The sequence below is a fragment of the Rattus rattus genome, chromosome 1 (assembly GCF_011064425.1).
Source record: "Rattus rattus isolate New Zealand chromosome 1, Rrattus_CSIRO_v1, whole genome shotgun sequence".
In the NCBI taxonomy this organism is placed as follows: domain Eukaryota; kingdom Metazoa; phylum Chordata; class Mammalia; order Rodentia; family Muridae; genus Rattus; species Rattus rattus.
Genome location: NC_046154.1, coordinates 43,776,854 through 43,797,605, shown reverse-complemented (window position 1 = coordinate 43,797,605; position 20,752 = coordinate 43,776,854). Strand labels below are relative to the sequence as shown.

The 20,752-nt window shown below is 39.5% G+C and overlaps 1 protein-coding gene across 1 annotated transcript in view; it reads right to left on the bottom strand.

Moving 5' to 3' along the window:
• Positions 1 to 20,752, bottom strand: part of Agbl4 (ATP/GTP binding protein like 4) — a 1,249,712-nt gene that overhangs the window by 536,243 nt on the left and 692,717 nt on the right. The window lies entirely within an intron of this gene.

Below are 20,752 nucleotides of genomic sequence, written 5' to 3'. Positions count from 1 at the left end.
CTCTCTGAGTTGATGAAAATCATACAATGAACAAAATACTGCAAGATTAGCAGTCCGGGTCCTTGCAAGCAACTAGATTCAAACTAGCCAATTTCCCTGGGAAGTTAAAGCATCATTGTTTCCAAATGGTCAAAGAGGAGCAGTAGCATTTATTGTACAAAGTGGGGAGACCCCACCTCCAGGAGGAATGAGAAAGGGACAGTGTGGCTACCAGACCCTCAAAGCTGAGAGACCGTGTTGAGGGCCATGTTACAAAACTGACTTCCAAGCAAATGTCACAGATAGCCTAAAACCATCCTTAAACGAGACTAAGCAATAAATACTGTCACCCAGTCTTTCCTTCCTCTGGTCTTTTGGTGGTACCCCTGGTTAGTTGAAACGTAGGTCAAGGGAGTCTGTGGATACACATGTGTCAGTCTGAGGAGAGGGTATTAAACAGAGGATGCAGAAGCTTATACAGTGAGGAACAGGAGAAGAATGAAATATACCCTGCATATGCACTTAAACAAGGTCACAAAAGGCTTTAAAGAATCTTCAGTTTGGATTGCATTTCTTTGACTAAATCACGTTTTGCTTAGTACAATATTTAAAACAAAAGATTCTACTTAAGTGATTATTGCTTTACAATCACAGTTGAATTTAATAAACATTATTGGTTTGTATATATTAGCATTTCTAAAAATTCCTTTTGTGTACTTCATGAGCACCTCCCATAGTTCTTCAGAGCCTTTATATATAGTCATTTTTAATTGTTTCTCTAAGACAATTAGAATTCCATTATATTTGAAATTTTAATATAGTCATTATGATGTCAATGGAAACTTGTCTGAAACACATTCATATTTTCATATTAATGGAAGTGCTGTTACAATGTTAATGGGAAAATGGGTTTAATCAATTATTTAATTCTTTCATTAACTACACACTATGCTCAAACTCAAGGGAATATAAAGTAAACAAATCATTTAAACAACAAAAGAAGTTTTGCTTTGGAAACAGGTATAGTCACTCTAACCTAGAATGACTAAATCCCATTAAGAAATTGAACATGCACCTGGAAAAGCAGGAAAGCACATGGTTTCTGAAATTAGGAAACCTGGGATAAACTCCCACCTCTACAGTTCACTAACCTGTGTTTTTGCAAAGTATCCCATGGCCTCTGAGCCTTGGTCTCTTTGTCTTTAAATGTGTAAATAATGTAAGTATCAGTCAAAGTTTTCATTTTCCATATCCACAGCCTGAAACTATTTTGAAGAAGAACCATTGTTCTTGTACCATTTCGGCTAGGATCCAACTTACCCTTCTTGCCGAGCCAAAGCTGCTTGTATTCCACGTGTTCTTTTAAGTCTTGGCAAAGTAAAGAAAAAGATCAAAAGTTTCTCAGGCATCAAGAAAGAGGGATACTACACTAAAGTTCTGATGCACTCTAAGATAGATTCAGAAAAACTGGAGATGGAACACTTAAATACATGTGAAGGGTAATAAATGACCTTTTGTCTTGCATCTACATGCTTGGAATATTCTTTTTTCCAAGGTAGTTGGCAGTGAAAGACAAGGTTAGGTTGAGGGCAAACTATTGGTAGCATTTTTGTTTTAACAGGTTAACCAACCATAAGATTAAAATCATGTCTGTTTCAAAGAAGAGTCATGGAGACAACTGCTAATGAGGATAAACTCTAGGATGTGTTCAACAGAAATAAATACAACGAGGTGATGAAAAACTTTGTGCATAATCAAATGATCTACTAGGTGTATGTGGAGGTTAGGGCCTTGACTAACGCTTGGATAAATAGATATGTAGAAGAAAAGATTATCATGCTGGAGCTATGGCACTTCTTACTAAATTATTACAGAACGGAGGCAGGTGCTTGACTCCAGGCTTGAGTTCTGTTGATGGATTTGGAAATCTGGGGCCAATGATATGTTTTTCAAGATAAGAGAGCAGAAGGTCTGTCCTGCAATAGATATCTTCCTTTTGTGCTGTCCCTCCATTCAGCACTCATAATCTCCTCTAGATTGAACTACAGTAGACCATTTCTAGAACATTTCACACTAGAAGCTTCCAGATCATTGGCTGCCATGGACCTTAGTTCTAGCTGCTAAGTAGAAGATTTGAAATAATTTGTTCTCCTTTTTATTCTAAATTCTAAATTCTTTTCCTCTCCAGCTTAAGTACCCTTAATATGAAAATCCAACATCTGAAGTGCTGTAAAGTTTTAGATAAACTGGAAAAGCTTTAAGAAACCCCAAACCAAAAATGTGAAACTCTGTTAAACCTAAGCCTTTGGGTAAATGATGTTGAACTTATCCCACTTTGCATTAAGTAGTGTGAAGGCTAATTTGGGATAACTTGCCTTGAGTATTGAGTTTGCAGATTTCTGACAAAACAGTGCTTATGAATGTATCACTGGGCGTGTGCGTGATTATTTTTCTAGAAGAGATTTGAATGCACACCCCAGAAGGTCGTAGTGTGCATTAGCAGTATCTGCTTCACTGGGGGATTGAAAAGAACGAAAAGGTAAGGGAGGGCAAAGCACCACTTGTATTGGAACTGTAACATATGCCTTTGTTCTAGGCTCAGATTTCCTGGTTGCTATCTTTGCAATTAGACCTAGGACATACAGTATCAGCTCCCTGCTCGTAGACCTCTAGATTTCAGTTGACTTATACCTTTGGATTTTCTGTTCACTAGCTGGCAGAGGACAGATCATGCCACTTCTTGGCCTCCACAGTTCTCCAGTCTACTTACTATAACAGACAGGTACCATGAATTCTACTGATTCTTTGTCTCCAGGAAGCATAGAGGGGTTGAGTGTCTTAGGAAAAACACATGATCTCCAAATTGAAAACACAGGATAAAGAGAAAGGTTTGGGGGGAAATTCAAAATGGGGCAGTTGGTACTGATTTTCTTATGTATATGAGCTTTTTTTTTTCTTTTTCACAATGTAGATTGATTGGTCTCTACTCTAAATATATTGTGTCCTAGGCTTAAAGGATCCTATCTTCAGCAACCGCAGCAAAAATTAATTTTCTTTAATGCTTCCCCCATTCTTTAGCCTCATTTTCTTGATCTGACAAGATCTTAGATAGTCACAGATTTATAAGGTTGGATGCGAAGTCTGTATTCTCACACTTTACCATAAGCATGGGTTACTGTAATCAGTTTTGCTGTTGTTTTGCTTTGTTGTCATCAACAAACTGCCTTTGGCTCCTGTCTTTTCCATTAGACTACAACTAGCAAGCTAAACGACAAGGGACTCTCACAAGGTCCCTCTACCTTAGTAGTTAGTACACAGCTCAGTACAGATACAAAACTATGAAGAAATAAGTGCATGAGTGGCTTTTCTCCTTTTCTGGACAGTGCCAGATTTTACTGACTGCAGCCTTCCGAACGCCACTTTAAACTGACTCTGCAGAGAACCTGGCAATGGAGTCCTTTGTAAAGGAGATCCTTAGAGTTTGGTTCTACCAAGGCATGTTTATTCGACTAAAAAACTTCTTTAATTAAAAAAAATAAGGTTTTGTTTGTTTTGATGAGGCCATTCTAAACTCACTATGTGGCCCATGCTTTTTTGACCTTAAAATCTTCCTGCCTTAACCTTCAGAGTTCTGGGATTATAAGAATGCACAACTAGGGGCAAATTTACTAATTACGCTCTTGTTTCAAAGGAAAGGCTATTGGATGAGACATCAAAGGAAAGGGCAGAAATTTCTAGATAGAATAGATACAATTTTCACCACAACAAATTGCCCTAAGGACCTAAAATTACAGCTAATTATCACCAGTAATTAAGGCTGAATTTCAGAAAGTTGAAATTAGTGTCGTGGAGAGAGCATGTCATGTTCTACAAGAGAGATTCAGAGGGGGCAGATGTTAGTTCCTGCCTAGGATAGCTCCCTGATGGGAATGCTTCATTCTCTTCAAAGTTCTAAGAGTTAAACTGCCCTAGAGTCTTACAGCCTAGACCACTGAGGCAAGAAGATAGCACATGTCTCCTGAAGATGCTCTGAAATATGAAAAATGCTTTCATTGGCAATATCTTACTATTTTCTCATATTAATCGTGTTGACAGAAATGAGATTCATTCATTCATTGTACACCTACCATATGTAATTTTCTCTGCCAAGCTCTGAAAAGACAGCAATAAATACATGAGATACTTGCCTATACAGATATTGAAGATGTGTGCAAAATACAGTAAATAGATATGTCATAACATTGCAGGATAAGCAATGCTATAATAAAAGTGTAAGTAACTATATTTAAAACATGCCCATTTCCTCCCTAGTTCTGAGAAATTTTCTGTCGCAATCCTTCTTTGAATAAATTGTCTATGCCTTTAGACTTTATCTCAGCTCTTTCTACCCAGTGAATCCCAGTTCTTGGAAATTTAGTCACGCTCATTACATTTTTTTTCATTATGCACATTTGAATATATTATCATTTGACTTTGTTTTCCATCCCTGAAACTCTTTCTCTTTGTCTATTGAAGATCTCCATTGACTTTATCTGATTAGTTGAGTATTTACTTCCAGGATTTCTGTTTAGGCTTTTGCCAGAATGAGATTTTATTTTTTCCTTTGTGATTTTGAATTTCTCCTCCAAATCCCTGACCTTTCCCTTCACTTTGCTAACTTTTGAAATCTAAGTTCTGAATCAATTTCCTCATTTAATCCATCAGATGACTCAAATCTACTGTGTGGCTACTGTTCCCATTAAAAACAGGACTCTGAAATTTTTTCTGGATTTTCAGCTCTCTTACTTCCTGGTTTATAATATTGAAAGGTTGTGAGCTTGTGGGGCTGCCCCAGTGATTTCTTGTGTTTCTTTGTTGTGTTTTACACATCCCTTGGGATGGATATGTTAGAGCTGTCAGAGCACAGGTTCAGAAATTAATACTTCTGAAACCAATGAATGCCCATTCACGAAGATACAAACTAGAACAAGAAACATTTTAAGAATGAAGGGCAAAGGCATAAATGAAAGAAACAGATAAAAGGTAAGTAAATAGACAAAATAGAAGATATGATCAGATCAGTCTGTATCTGTTGTGAGCACATTTGAATATGGTTTCTCCCACCCCTTTGGAGTCTCCATGGGATGCTCTGCATGTCAGGGAGCAAGAGCTGTAGCCTCTGGAATTCACACAGGTTGTGGGCGTGCCCTTCCTGATAGGAGGAGTTTGTGTGTAATATTACTTTCAGCTGAAATGTCTACAATGAGACACCTTCCCTCCTCTCACCAGTAACAAGTTTTGTCTTTGGTGTCCTGGAAAAGATGCATGCACTTTGCATGTGGGTCTTTTTTGTGACTGAGAGAGACTCTGACAGGTGTGAAATGCCTGGCTGAGTTAATGTTACCCGTGCCACTGGATGGACAATTCCCAGTATAATCCTGGGTTTTGATATTTGCGCAATTTTTCTTGTCCTTTCTTTTGCCCGTGTTCCATAGCTCTTGCCTGAGATACTCACACCTACATGCAGGACTAGGACAAGATCAGCACATTTCCCTTACCCCCTTTTTGTTGCTTGACCAGAGACTGACAGGGGTGGTGATTGGCTAAGTCAATCTGAAGGCACTTTGGAGCCTCTCAGCTTCAGGTGCCCATGCTGTACTTTTTCCTTGGTCATGGTTCTATAGCCATGCTGCTCTTTCTCCATCTGGTTGCTTTTACACATAAAGCAGTAGGAAGTAACATATCCTTTAGAGCAATACCTGACCCTGGAGCAATGGTTTCCACTGTTTAGTGGTGTGTGTGTGTGTGTGTGTGTGTGTGTGTGTGTGTGTGTGTGTGTGTGTGTGCGCGCGCGCGCGCGCGCGCGCGCGCGGCGGGGGGTACAGTTGGAAGCTGCTCCTCCACAGGGGATTTATCGATGTTACCTTAGCTTATTTTTTCTTTTTTTTTCTTCAGTTATTTCTCATAAGAATACAGTCTTTTGTTCTTGACCATGACTCAGTCTCTAAGTCACATAAAGAAAGATTCTAATATTCTATCTGTGCTCACTAGTTTTATGTGTACTTGACATAGGCTAGAATCATTTTTAAAGAAGGATCCTCAATTGAGATGAAATAAACCCTTCCCCAAGTTGCTTCTGGTCATGGCATCTTATTATAGCAATAGAAACTCCAACTAAGACGCCATGTTACTCAGAAGTTCTTGGCATGGTTTTGCTCCTATGGACACAGCGGAGAATGCAGCAGCCTCAGATTTGAAAATAGACATTATCTAAGGACAGGAAGGCCAGAAAAGTAAAACCAAATATGCTCTCATAAGGGGAAAGTGTGTAGAGTTGGTAGTAGATTAGGAAACATGGACATTAACATGACAAAGCATCTAGGACACAGGCTGTGACTTGCTGTCCACGGTTAGGAGTTTACTCTAACCTGTCACTGACTTACTGATATGAGCATGGTTGGAACTTAAAGAGGACATGCTGCATTGGAGAAGCTGGCCCTTCAAGAGCTTCAGCCCTCCCCAGGTGAGCCTGGGACTGAGGGCATGCTGCCTTTCTTGCACAGATGGCTTTAGGCATTTGCAGATTAAACAGAAGTTCAAAAATCTATTTTGATACCTGGCAATATGCTACCTAATGTTTTTCTGTTGTGTTCTGTGACCTTTCTGCTGTGTGTCTGTTTTGCTATTGATTTTAATTACAGAATATAATTTCCAGCATGAGTATGAAAGGCAGCTCCCTCTGGTGGGGGCCGAGCTCCCAGAGGAAGGCAAATGCAAAAGCAGTATGGCTTAGAGCTACATGCTTTTCCTTACAAAGAACACAATGCGCTCTTTTTATAAAAATGTCACTGCTGCGGTCCAATGCTTTCTTACATCCCATTAAATGTGAAAGGGGAATGGGGTGTGGGAGCAGAAAAACTGCCCAATTTCCAGGTTTATCTCAAACAAGAATAAAGCAATTTGCAAAGCACAGCTGAAACCAGGTACATGGTTTCTGTAAAATTTAAAGGAGGGAGCAAGCTTCTCAGAACATCCAGGTCTGAAAATAATTCTAACATATATGTGTCCTAACATCACCTTCTTCTCTGTTACCTAACGAAAGGTAACTGTCTTCTCTGTTCCAGGTAGCTTCATTGTACTATTGGAATATTTCTGTGAGAGAAACATTGCAACCCAAGCTTGTTGGGAGTATTCATTACCTTCCTTATTTTACTTTCATCCACAATTTGTTCTTGCAATGCTGATTCTTACCCTAAGGTCAAAACACCCTGAAGTTACCTTTTGTTACTCTGAGGTCAAAAATTATCTTATTTGTGCATCAGCACTTAGGGTCAAGGACTTGCCAAAATAAAGTAGAGGCATTAACACAAAGGCAGTAAGAGTCTGAAGTCCAGAAGAACTCCACTGGAACACCCCAGAGAACAGAGAGGTGGGAGGGCAATATCAGTTATGTTTTCATTGCTGTTAGCGAATACATGGTAGGAAGCAAGTGAAGGAGGCTCGTTTTGGATCATGGTTTGAAGAATACAGTCTGTTTGGCAGGGAAAGCACACAAGGTCCCCACGGTGGGGGACCAGGCAGCTAGGACTCCTTGCCTTCTCAGTCTACAGAGCCCAAGTAGCATAAAGAGACTCTGCCTTCAGTTGACTTTCTCCTTTTCCATTTTCCATTTGCCTTTTCCATTTTCTATTCATTCCATGACTCGCAGCCCACGGGATGACGGCACCCACACTCAGGGACGACAGGTCTTCTCTTTTCAGTTAAAGCGCACTGGAACATCATCACAGGCACACACGAAAGTGCACCTTATTAATTCTGTGGTTGTATCCTAATCCAACCGAGCTGACACTAAAAATTAACCACCTTTGATACTTTCGATACTACAGCAGAACAGCTCAGTGAGTTTCATTAATATATTCTCTCATTGTTTTTCTTAGTCCCTCATATGACCATGAACAATGTAGGGCCTGTCAGTTAAGGTCAATACTAATAATGTGGGGAATGAGGTATAACTTGAGAGAAGTTATCCTGGGTCAAGTTTTCCAGGAAACCTGATCCAAAATAAAAATTATCAGCATGTATAAGGGTAGATGCCGGTGAAAGGAAAAGGAGAAAGTCAGAATTGACAGAAATGATGCTGATGAAAACTCGCGAATAAGCTCTCTGCATCCTGGGCAATTCCAGAGTAAATGGCTTCTCCAGGAAGATGGAGAGGAAGAGGGGGACACAATATGTGCTAGGGTTTATGTTAGTAGGTCCTGGAGGCTGCATGGTTGGTCTGGGGATCATTCTTTTAAAATTGGAAAGATTCAAGTTCAGAGCTTCAGGACAGGTTTTCAGGGTCAGGCAGAGCTTACTGATGGAGATATATTTTTAAAGACAATGGACTAGGGACGTCTAGGAAGCAAGAATAAGAAGTGGAAGACCTTCTCACTATAGTGTGTGTGTGTGTGTGTGTGTGTGTGTGTGTGTGTGTGTGTGTTAGAGGTATATTTTAGAAACATTCAGAAAAGTATGAAGGAACAGGGTGTAGACCTGCCTTAATAGTACGCTGGGCCTTGGAGGTTATGGACAAGAATTAAGATTCCCAGACAACTATGGGAGACAGGGACAGAAGTATGTTGGAATTTTGTTCAGTGAAGTATGCTGCTTATCAAGACCCCAACTCAAAGAAAATAAAGTAAATTCTCATACTTTCCATTTAAAGTCTTTGCCATTAGTCAAACTGTTGGAAACAATCAAGGAGAGAGAAAGAGGGAGAGAGAGAAAAAGAAAAGATGAGGAAGTAAGCAATCAAGAACAAACTTTAGCAGTGTTTCTACCAGGTCGGTGACTGGGCTGGTATTCTTCGTATGTCTCCTGTCCTATGAGGAGCCGAGTAAAGCCATTTTACAACCATAACCAAAAGAAATCAGATACTACCTTGTAGATTCAAATGTCTAATAATCTTTTTCTTTTGATAATGTCAATTCTAACAGACACTATGTATAAAACAAGAACATAGTAGGGAAGTAGAACCATGAGAGAATCTGGCAATTTGACATAAAGAAAAATCCATTAGCACAAAGGGGTGATTTGGTTATGGTCTGGAACTAAGTTTATTGGTTTAGAATAAAATATATTCTTAATGCTATTTGCTGTTAAGCTTCCAGCACATTAGTATGAGCAAGTCCAGAGTCACTTTACAGAAAGGAAGATACTATTCTACATTCGTGTAGTGTGAATAAAAATTTTGGATCTACGACACAAATATAAAATGTTATATTTGATTTACATTCTACGACATTACAGTAGGTATCATTCACTATTTTATTGTATTGATAATACATGTATCAATGCATATTATTTCTTAAATCAATCTAATGAAAAGGTGAGGCTCACAGCACATCCAAGTATGCATTAGTATAACGTGCATTACACAATGAGAAGTCAAGGCTCATACACATTAACTGAGCTATCAGAATCCATAAATAATTTGTAGTTGCATCATAGTTTGAACACAGGTCTGCTGACTCCAATTGTTACCACTATGACTTCTTCTACTTCAATCTTAAGTCAACCATAGGATGCTAAAGAACTTTTAAGTTTCTACGGTACACTCTGGCCTTAGCCTCCTTCTTGCTTCTGTTTGCCATGAGGCACCTGTGGTTAGCAATTCTTGTTTCGTGTCTGACATAAATGTCTGCGTGACTCAGAATAAGAATGCACCAGGCATCTTTGTAGCAGTGACTTCTTGTTCACACAATAAAAGCTAATTAGCAGTTTGAGAGCCTTTGAATACATATCCAGTGGCCTTTACCTTTGGTGTCCCCTGACTGAGAATTCAGGAATGCAATACAATGCTGGATGCCTTTGTGAGGCAGGGAGAGTTCTTTTACCTCTGGCTACAGGGGGTGATGCATACACAGATAAAACAAACATTTTCACCTTGGTAAAAGGTGAGACTGAAGCCTATGTTGAAGGGTTATATTTGAACAAACTACTTTTAAGTAAAGGATAAGGAAAGTTCTGATAGTGAAAAACTGAGAATGTTAAAGCTAACAAAGTGAGAAAAAAATCGCTATGTGTAGATGGGGGATAAGATAGCTCCAAATGTAGATGACACTTGCCCAGGGTCATATAGCCTGAAGTCCTAAGGTATTCTAGTTTTGCCTTCAAAGGGCTATCAGGGTTCTCATTCTTTCCTTCCCCAGTCTTATGCATTTCAGTAGGCATTTCCTTTATCAGCAACACCCCTCTTTTCTAGCACCAATCACTGTGGAGTCATTGTCAGCATCTGTTTTATTGAGAACTTTCTTCACTCTCCATTTCATAGCTCAGAAATATTTAGGTTTGAGAATTTAAGGTACCTGCCTGTAGCAACCCAGTAACACAGGCTATATAATTGGCTGATTGGCTGTAATGACCAAACTCCAGAACTCTAAATCTCAGCCACGTATGGATGTGTGATGCAAGTTCATCTTAATGCCCTTTCCATGAGACAAAATCAGGTTGTCTGTACTGGTAAGGCGATGATGTTTGAAATGGATATTCAAACCCTTTAATACTGTGGCCCCAAGTAGGCTGAGTCTCCCAAGAGATCCTTGCCATTCCATGAATACACCTTCTAGGACCATGCTCATCCTGATCCCTTAACTTCTCTGCCTTAATGCTGTATCCATCTTTAGCTGCTAAGTAATTTTTATCTTTCAACCTTCAGTTCAAACAGTTCTCCTTTGTGGGCAAGTGCTAAATCTGTCTGACAGAATTCAGTATTCATTCCTTTGCATCTCCAGACCACCCAATAACTGGAGCTTATATCATATTTTAAAATTGAGGGGTGCATTTGAATCTTACTTACTGTTGGCTGATCTCCTTGAGTGAAGCAAATTACTCATGTGTATAAAAGGAGTGAACACACAATGTCCTCTGAGAAACAAGTTTACTAAATTTATTTCATGAGTAAAGCTGGAAAAGGCAGGGGGATGAAGAGGATACTCATGCTGATTCTAATGCCTCTTTGAATCTTTGTACTTACACTAACAGTAGAATGGGAAACAGAAAATTTAGATGACTGCTTAGGACATGTGGACTTAGCTGTGGCCAAGTTGGATTCCAGTACAATTCAAGTCCCAGGGTTCCTTCTGCTGTGCCTCGTTTGTCACCAATTATAACCCTTTCCTCAAGCAACAATAAGAAGGCTTTAGGAGACTCTAAATGAGCTCCCCTATGGTGGGTTACTCCAGGTCTCTGAAGATTCGTGAAGGCAACACAGGTATCACAAGAACCCGCTTTTAAGGTTTTGGCATGAGCAAGCACACACCTCCAAATATGGCTGAAAATGTTTTCCCCATTACCTACATACACTTCCCTGCATACTAATTCTTTTCTTTAATGTAAAAATATCCCTGGGGTTGTGGGATGGAAACACATTTCTTTTATGGAAAGTGGGCTGACTGCCAAAAATCTGAATTTCAATCACCAGCCTAGATCTTCTTCCCCAAAGTAGTATTAAATATTTTGCTGATATGCGCTTTTTATTTTAAATGGATGTGCTTTTTATACGGCCCAGAGCAGATATTATATATTTATTTACTGACTTATTTCAGACATCGACACTAAAATATAGCTACCTACCATGTACCTGGTGGTCTGATATAAACAAGTTCTGTCAGGCGGAAAGAAGGGATGCCCTTTGTACAACCTTTTATTGATGGAGACAGTAAAATGAAATAAAACTGTGGAATAATATTCTCAAGAAACAGTCCTAGAGACCTGTCTTAAGTATGCTGCTCATGAACAGAAAGACTCTATGAAGGGTTTATTCATGAGACCCCTGAGAGCTTGCCACCGGAGGGCTTCTTAGAGACTATCTGATAGAAAGTTGGGAATTGAATTCAGAAACTCTGATAGCTTGGTCCTGATACTACCCACTTTACATTATATTTTACAAAAAAAGATGGGGACATCTTAACCTTGAAATGATGACTATAAACTTTGAAGTAAGTGAGATCTGCCTATATGCTGGCTCGAACATCAGCAGCTCTGTGACATGAGAGGCTCCTTAACCTCTTAGAGCTTCAGTTTTTAAATTTGGGAAACAAGGTAAGTGTATGTACTTTGTAGAAATACTTAATGCATACAATATCTGTGCAGATAAATGTTAAGTATATGGACAACTTTAAGCACAGTGCCTAATACAGCAACTTTTTTTGTATTCTAGTGTTGGAGATGCTTCTCAAAGCAATTATGAAGGAGTAAACAGCTGCACAGAACTTCAGGGACGCCTATAATAGGCATAGGTGGATGCCTATGTAACAGCCTCTGGGTTCTGTCTTTATTAATCTCTCTCTCTCTCTCTCTCTCTCTCTCTCTCTCTCTCTCTCTCTCTCTCTCTCTCTTTCTGAGCTCTCTCCTCACACCTCGTATGTGTTCATATTTCAGTCATCAGCAGTAAAACCATTATGTTCTGGGAACACATTATTTATCCCTGTACCCCAAAGTCAGTGTTTATTTGTGAGCACAGTCCTAAAGAGAATCTTTAAATGAATAAAGAACACTGTTATAAAATGTAGTCCTGAAAAAAAGCAGCATGGAGGATGTAGATGTATGTAGACGAATGCTGAATTCCCAGTAGTTCCGCATCCTTTGGAAATGACCTCAATACAGAAGAATAGGGTATAGCCTTTGGTAGTCAACATAGTCCTCCCTGAAACAGAGCTCCTGAGTCAGGACATTCCTCCCACCACCACCCCAAGGAATGCTTGTGGGAATCCCCAAAGAATTTGTCCTTCAATGCGTGTTTAAATGCTTCAAGAGACCTCAAGACATAGTCAGTATCATCATTATCTTATGTTTTGTCCCGTTTCATGAATTCTTTTAATTATGAATACCACTTCTTGAGAAAGGGAACTGCCTTATTTTGAGATATTCCACAAAAAAGTTACTTAGGGGAAAGATGATGAAATCTAAGAGCCCCCAATAATCTTTTCTTTACTTCATCCCAGTGTTCTCTCTATAATGCTTCACATACACTTTGTCATATCTACAATCTCAAACATTCACCTTGTATTCTGCATCTGTAACATTTCAAGCTAATTTACAGATTCACTTACACTCTAATAATTCTTTTAAGTCAAATGGATTTATCCAACTATTTTGGATATTTAGCAGAGTTCTTCATGCTTTTTCTTTCTGTATCCAACACTGTAACTATTTCTTCTCAAAATCCTTTTCTTCCTTTGGCATCATTCTTCCCCCTCAGGTGGCACAACAGAAGCTCAGAATGAACTTTCCTACCTAATTTATCTAGGCCCCAAAATAACTACAAAAAACACTAGCTATTTGGTTTATGACTGCACTCTAGATTCACGCCCTCAGCCCTCAAGCAGCTGTTATCACTGCTCAGCAGTTCTACAAGGTTAGTCTAAGATTTCTCATTTTTTCCACCATAAAACTAGTTCAGACTTTCTTCTGTCTCTTCAAACTCATTATTTTCCTCTCACCTTGTTTTCAGAAGATAATCTTATGGAATATTTTTCATTTTAGAATCTGCTACACTGGAATAGGCTCACATTTCTGCATCAGAATCAGAAGCACAGCCATGCCTTTATACTCCTGTTACCATAGATGAAGGTGATCTTCCTAGCAGAGCACAGCATCCTCTGGCTCCTCTGCCTATTACTCAGTGGATTTTGTCCTCTCTGTGCCTCGTCCACCTCAAACCTCTTTGAATCAAGAATACATGACTTTCACCTTGTCATTCAAGACCGTGCCATCACCTGCTGGCCCTTTCTTGACCGTCGTTTTACCTGAGCACACACATACATGAGCACACACATACATGAGCAGGCACACACGAGCTGCCTGTACTGACTCTTCCATAATCGTTGTCTTATTTTATTCCTGGTTTTCTTCCTACCTCTAGTCATTTACTTTGTCATTTCTGTGAACGCCTTCACTACAAAATAATCTCTACAATAATTTCTTAATCCTATAAAATTTAATATTGTTCATTTTGGGCTCATCTGCTTTCTTCAGTTTTCTATACATTATAGGTATTTTATGTGTAATCTACAGGTTGATCATCTCAAATGCATGCCTTTAGCTCAAACTTTGCCTCTGAGTGCTAGGCTTATATATCTAAAATCCACTTTAGCTATCTTATGAATATCTAATTCTTAACATTTTCAAAATAGAACTTCCCATTTTGCTATTCCTCCATATGTATTGTCCTCTTAAACTTCCTAGTAGAACTCAATGGCAATATACTTCAACAAGTTGCCCAAGCCAGAATAGACTCAGCTGTCATTAATCCCTTCATTTGAAGAACCCTGGACTACAGAAACTACATTTTGAATGGCATTCGACTAAAACTTGAGTTTCTTAAGAAGAGATACTGCTGTTATTTCTCTAGCATTCAGAAACACACACATACACACAAAATAGATTCCTTAGGGGAAGGGCGTTCGAACTATACTGAAATGCAGTCTTTGAGTTTGACATTTCAAACAACATAATATACCAGTTTTACAATTCTAACATCTGCCTGGCTCTCTCTGGGTTCTTCCAAGTTAATGTTTTAAGGTTTCAAAAATACACAAAATGCATAATAATACAGAGAACTTGGGATTTGAATAAATTAAGACATGCTCAGTATCCCAAGCTTTCTGCCTAAAAATCAATACACTAGGTAATTAATATTGGAGGACCTGTTTTCTGGAGTATAACATAAGTACAGAAACAGATTTCTTAAAATTAAGCAAAGTTATGATCTGCTTTACAATAAGGTACGTAGTTGCTTTATAATGAATATCACTGTCAATGTTATCATTTAGTACTGGGTATTATTTTGGTTTAATGAGTTCTTGGGTATTTGCTTAATGCAACACAAAATATTACTATGAAGTCTGCAGTTAAGATGTTATTTTTCCCTCTATTTCTTACAAAACAGGATATTGTAAAATTATATTGCATGGTTTAGGAACTAAAAAGATGTTATCACAGCAGACTTATTCTAGAAGATGATATGGAAAAACCTGTAGGTAAGAAAAACATTTAACAAGGCTACATTCCATAGCCATTTCCTATTCCAACTTTTTCAGCACAGACACATACACACACACACACACACACACACACACACACACTCACACACACTCACACTCACACACACTCATACACATATACTCACACACATATACTTACAACATATAAATCTTTCAAAAGAATGCTCCAATTGTTAATTCTAAGATGATTTAAAGTAAAGAATATACCTGGGGTTGGGGATTTAGCTCAGTGGTAGAGCGCTTGCCTAGGAAGCGCAAGGCCCTGGGTTCGGTCCCCAGCTCCGAAAAAAAGAACAACAAAAAAAAAAAAAAGTAAAGAATATACCTGATAAAGTTAACTGTCAATTTTATGGCAAACATTTTCCCTTATTAAAACATCTCAAGCCTCTAACAGTCATGACCAATTATATGGACTGAATACACATATCAAAATTTGTCAATATGTCCGTGGCTTGGTCCAATTATTAAAATAGTGTGAAAACTCTAAAGAAAGACAGCATCACTAAGCTCTTGAAGGTATAAAAGATGATAATACTGAGTGGGAAAAATATGTCTTCAGATAGTCAGGTCTAAGTAATTCCAAATAACTAGATTTTACATGATTTAAAAATATTCTAACATGAGGCTCATCCCCACTTAAGATCCATCCCAAGGGGAAGCTCCAAGGCCTGACACTATTTCTGATGTTATGTTGTGCTTACAGACAGGAGTCTAGCATGGCTGCCCTCTGAGAGGCCCAACAAGCAGCTGACTGAGACAGACACAGATACTTACATCCAAACAAAGGAATGAAGTGGGGGACCCTTGTGCTTCAATTAGGGAAAAGCACAAAGAAGCTGAGGAGGAGGGCAACCCCATAGGAAGACTTGTATTCTCAATTAACCCAGATCCCTGAGATCTCTCAGACACAGTCATGAACCAGACAGCATACAGGAGCTGGTCCAATGCCCTGACACATATACAGCAGAGGACTATCTTGTCTGGTCTCAGCGTAAGAAGATGTGCCTAACCCTCAAGAGACCAGAGGTCACAGGGAATGGGAGGCCAGGAAGGTAGCTGGGGGTGGGGTGGCGCAATACTCTTGGAGACAAGGGGAGGAGGAGTGGAATGTGAAACTGTGGGAGAACAGACCAGGAGGTTGGTAACAACTAAACTGTAAAAAATAATAATAATAATAATATTAATAGAAATGGATTCAGAAAATGTGATACATCTACACAGTGGAGTACTCAGCTATCGAAAACAATGACTTCATGAAATTCATAGGCAAATGGATTGAACTAGAAAATATCATCTTGAGTGAGGTAATCCAATCACAGAAAAACACACATAGTATGCACTCACTGATAAGTGGATACGTGATAAGCCCAAAAGCTTGAATTACCCAAGACGCAATCCATAGACCAAAGAAGGATGACCAAAATGCAGATGCTTTACTCTTCTTAAAAGGGGGGGGGGAGATATCCATAGGAGGCAATATGGAGGTAAAGTTTAGAGCACAGACTGAAGGAACGACCATTGAGAGCCTGCCCCACATGTGACATATGTGTGTGTGCGTGTGTGTGTGCGCGCGCGCGCGTGTGGCCTTCAAAACTAGATAAGATTGATAACGCTAAGAAGTGCATGCTGGCATGCTGATGCTGGCAGGAACCGGATATTGAACTCTCCTGAGGGACACAGCCAGACCATGTCAAATACAGAAGTAAACGCTAGCAGCAAACCACTGAACTGAGAACGGGACCCCCGTTTGAGGAATTAGAGAAAGGACTGAAAGAGCTGAAGGAGCTTGCAACCCCATAAGAACAACAATGCCGGTTGGGGATTTAGCTCAGTGGTAGAGCGCTTGCCTAGGAAGCGCAAGGCCCTGGGTTCGGTCCCCAGCTCCGAAGAAAAAAAAGAACCAAAAAAGAACAACAATGCCAACCAACCAGAGCTTTCAGGGACTAAACCACTACCCAAAGACTATACATGGACTGACCCCGGGCTCCAACTGCATAGGTAGCAGTGAATAGCCTTGTTGGGGCACCAGTGGAAAAGGAAGCCCTTGGTCCTGCCAAGCTTGGATCCCCCAGTTTGGGGGAATGTCAGGGGGGTGGTAGTAAGGAAGGGTGGATGGGGGGAATGCCCTTATGCGGGAGGCAGAGGGGAGGAGATAGAGGGCTTATGGATAGGAATCAAGGAAAGGAAATAACATTTGAAAGGTAAATATGGAAATATATCCAAAAATAAAAGAAATAAAATTAATAAAAACTGCACAAATACTCCCAAATTATTTTAAATACCTTAATAGGTTTTATTTGAAGCTCTACAGAACTATTAAAAACATGTAAATAAGTTTTTTTTTATTATTATTATTATTAACTTGAGTATTTCTTATATACATTTCGAGTGTTATTCCCTTTCCCTGTTTCCGGGCAAACATCCCCTCCCCCCCCTTCCTTATGGGTGTTCCTCCCAACCCCCCCCATTGCTGCCCTCTCCCCAACAGTCTAGTTCACTAGGGGTTCAGTCTTAGCAGGACCCAGGGCTTCCCCTTCCACTGGTGCTCTTACTAGGATATTCATTGCAACCCACGAGGTCAGAGTCCAGGGTCAGTCCATGTATAGTCTTTGGGTAGTGGCTTAGTCCCTGGAAGCTCTGGTTGGTTGGCATTGCTGTACATATGGGGTCTTGAGCTCCTTCAAGCTCTTCCAGTTCTTTCTCTGATTCCTTCAACAGGGGTCCTGTTCTCAGTTCAGTGGTTTCCTGCTGGCATACGCCTCTGTATTTGCTGTATTCTGGCTGTGTCTCTCAGGAGCGATCTGCATTCACATTTTGATCATCCGTCTTGAGTTTCATTTGTTCTAGGCATCTAGGGTAATTCAAGCATTTGGGCTAATAGCCACTTATCAATGAGTACATACCATGTATGTCTTTCTGTGATTGGGTTAGCTCACCAGGATGATAGTTTCCAGTTCCAACCATTTGCCTACGAATTTCACAAAAGTCATTGTTTTTGATGGCTGAGTAATATTCCATTGTGTAGATGTACCACATTTTCTGTATCCATTCCTCTGTTGAAGGGCATCTGGGTTCTTTCCAGCTTCTGGCTATTATGAATAAGGCTACGATGAACATAGTGGAGCACGTGTCTTTTTTTTATATGTTGGGGCATCTTTTGGGTATATGCCCAAGAGAGGTATAGCTGGATCCTCAGGCAGTTCAATGTCCAATTTTCTGAGGAACCTCCAGACTGATTTCCAGAATGGTTGTAGCAGTCTGCAACCCCACCAACAATGGAGGAGTGTTCCCCTTTCTCCACATCCTCGCCAGCATTTGCTGTCACCTGAGTTTTTGATCTTAGCCATTCTCACTGGTGTGAGGTGAAATCTCAGGGTTGTTTTGATTTGCATTTCCCTTATGACTAACGATGTTGAACATTTCTTTAGGTGTTTCTCAGCCATTCGCATTCCTCAGCTGTGAATTCTCTGTTTAGCTCTGAACCCCATTTTTTAATAGGGTTATTTGTCTCCCTGCTGTCTAACTTCTTCAGTTCTTTTTGTATATTTTGGATATAAGCCCTCTATCTGTTGTAGGATTGGTAAAAGATCTTTTCCCAATCTGTTGGTTGCCGTTTTGTCCTAGATAGGAAGAGCACACGCCTGAAGTACAGTCACACCAATATCACGTCTCACGTCTCGATCCTTGAACTTAGAGCATAAGCCATGGGGTGTTTTGTTCAGGAAATTTTTCCAGTGCCCATGTGTTCCAAATGCTTCCCTAGTTTTTCTTCTATTAGTTTGAGTGTATCTGGTTTGATGTGGAGGTCCTTGATCCACTTGGACTTAAGCTTTGTACAGGGTGATAAGCATGGATCGATCTGCATTCTTCTACATGTTGACCTCCAGTTGAACCAGCACCATTTGCTGAAAATGCTATCTTTTTCCATTGGATGGTTTTGGCCCTTTGTCAAAAAATCAAGTGCCCATAGGTGTGTGGGTTCATTTCTGGGTCTTCAATTCGGTTCCATTGGTCTATCTGTCTGTCTCTGTACCAATACCATGCAGTTTTTATCACTATTGCTCTGTAATACTGCTTGAGATCTGGGATAGTGATTCCCCCTGAAGTCCTTTTATTGTTGAGGATAGTTTTAGCTATCCTGGGTTTTTTGTTATTCCAGATGAATTTGCAAATTGTTCTGTCTAACTCTTTGAAGAATTGGATTGGTATTTTGATGGGGATTGCATTGAATCTGTAGATCGCTTTTGGTAGAATGGGCATTTTTACTATATTAATCCTGCCAATCCATGAGCATGGGAGATCTTTCCATCTTCTGAGATCTTCTTCAATTTCTTTCTTCAGAGTCTTGAAGTTCTTATTGTACAGATCTTTCCCTTGCTTTGTTAAAGTCACACCGAGGTACTTTATATTATTTGGGTCTATTATGAAGGGTGTCATTTCCCTAATTTCTTTCTCGGCCTGTTTCTCTTTTGTGTAGAGGAAGGCTACTGATTTATTTGAGTTAATTTTATACCCAGCTACTTTGCTGAAGTTGTCTATCAGCTTTAGTAGTTCTCTGGTGGAACTTTTGGGATCACTTAAATATACTATCATATCATCTGCAAATAGTGATATTTTGACTTCTTCTTTTCCGATCTGTATCCCCTTGACCTCCTTTTGTTGTCTGATTGCTCTGGCTAGAACTTCAAGAACTATATTGAATAAGTAGGGAGAGAGTGGGCAGCCTTGTCTAGTCCCTGATTTTAGTGGGATTGCTTCAAGTTTCTCTCCATTTAGTTTAATGTTAGCAACTGGTTTGCTGTATATGGCTTTTACTATGTTTAGGTATGGGCCTTGAATTCCTATTCTTTCCAGGACTTTTTATCATGAAGGGGTGTTGAATTTTGTCAAATGCTTTCTCAGCATCTAATGAAATGATCATGTGGTTTTGTTCTTTCAGTTTGTTTATATAATGGATCACGTTGATGGTTTTCTGTGATATTAAACCATCCCTGCATGCCTGGGATGAAGCCTACTTGATCATGGTGAATGATTGTTTTGATGTGCTCTTGGATTCGGTTTGCCAGAATTTTATTGAGTATTTTTGCATCGATATTCATAAGGGAAATTGGTCTGAAGTTCTCTTTCTTTGTTGGGTCTTTGTGTGGTTTAGGTATAAGAGTAATTGTGGCTTCATAGAAGGAATTGGTAGTGCTCCATCTGTTTCCATTTTGTGGAATAGTTTGGATAATATTGATACGAGGTCTTCTATGAAGGTCTGATAGAATTCTGCACTAAACCCGTCTGGACCTGGGCTCTTTTTTGGTTGGGAGACCTTTAATGACTTCTTCTATTTCCTTAGAGTTATGGGGTTGTTTAACTGGTTTATCTGTTCCTGATTTAACTTCGGTACCTGGTATCTGTCTAGGAAATTGTCCATTTCCTGCAGATTTTCAAGTTTTGTTGAATATAGGCTTTTATAGTAAGATCTGATGATTTTTTGAATTTCCTCTGAATCTGTAGTTATGTCTCCTTTTCATTTCTGATTTTGTTAATTTGGACACACTCTCTGTGTCCTCTCGTTAGTCTGGCTAAGGGTTTATCTATCTTGTTGATTTTCTCAAAGAACCAACTTTTGGTTCTGTTGATTCTTTCTATGGTCCTTTTTGTTTCTACTTGGTTGATTTCAGCTCTGAGTTTGATTATTTCCTGCCTTCTACTCCTCCTGGGTGTATTTGCTTCTTTTTGTTCTAGAGCTTTTAGGTGTG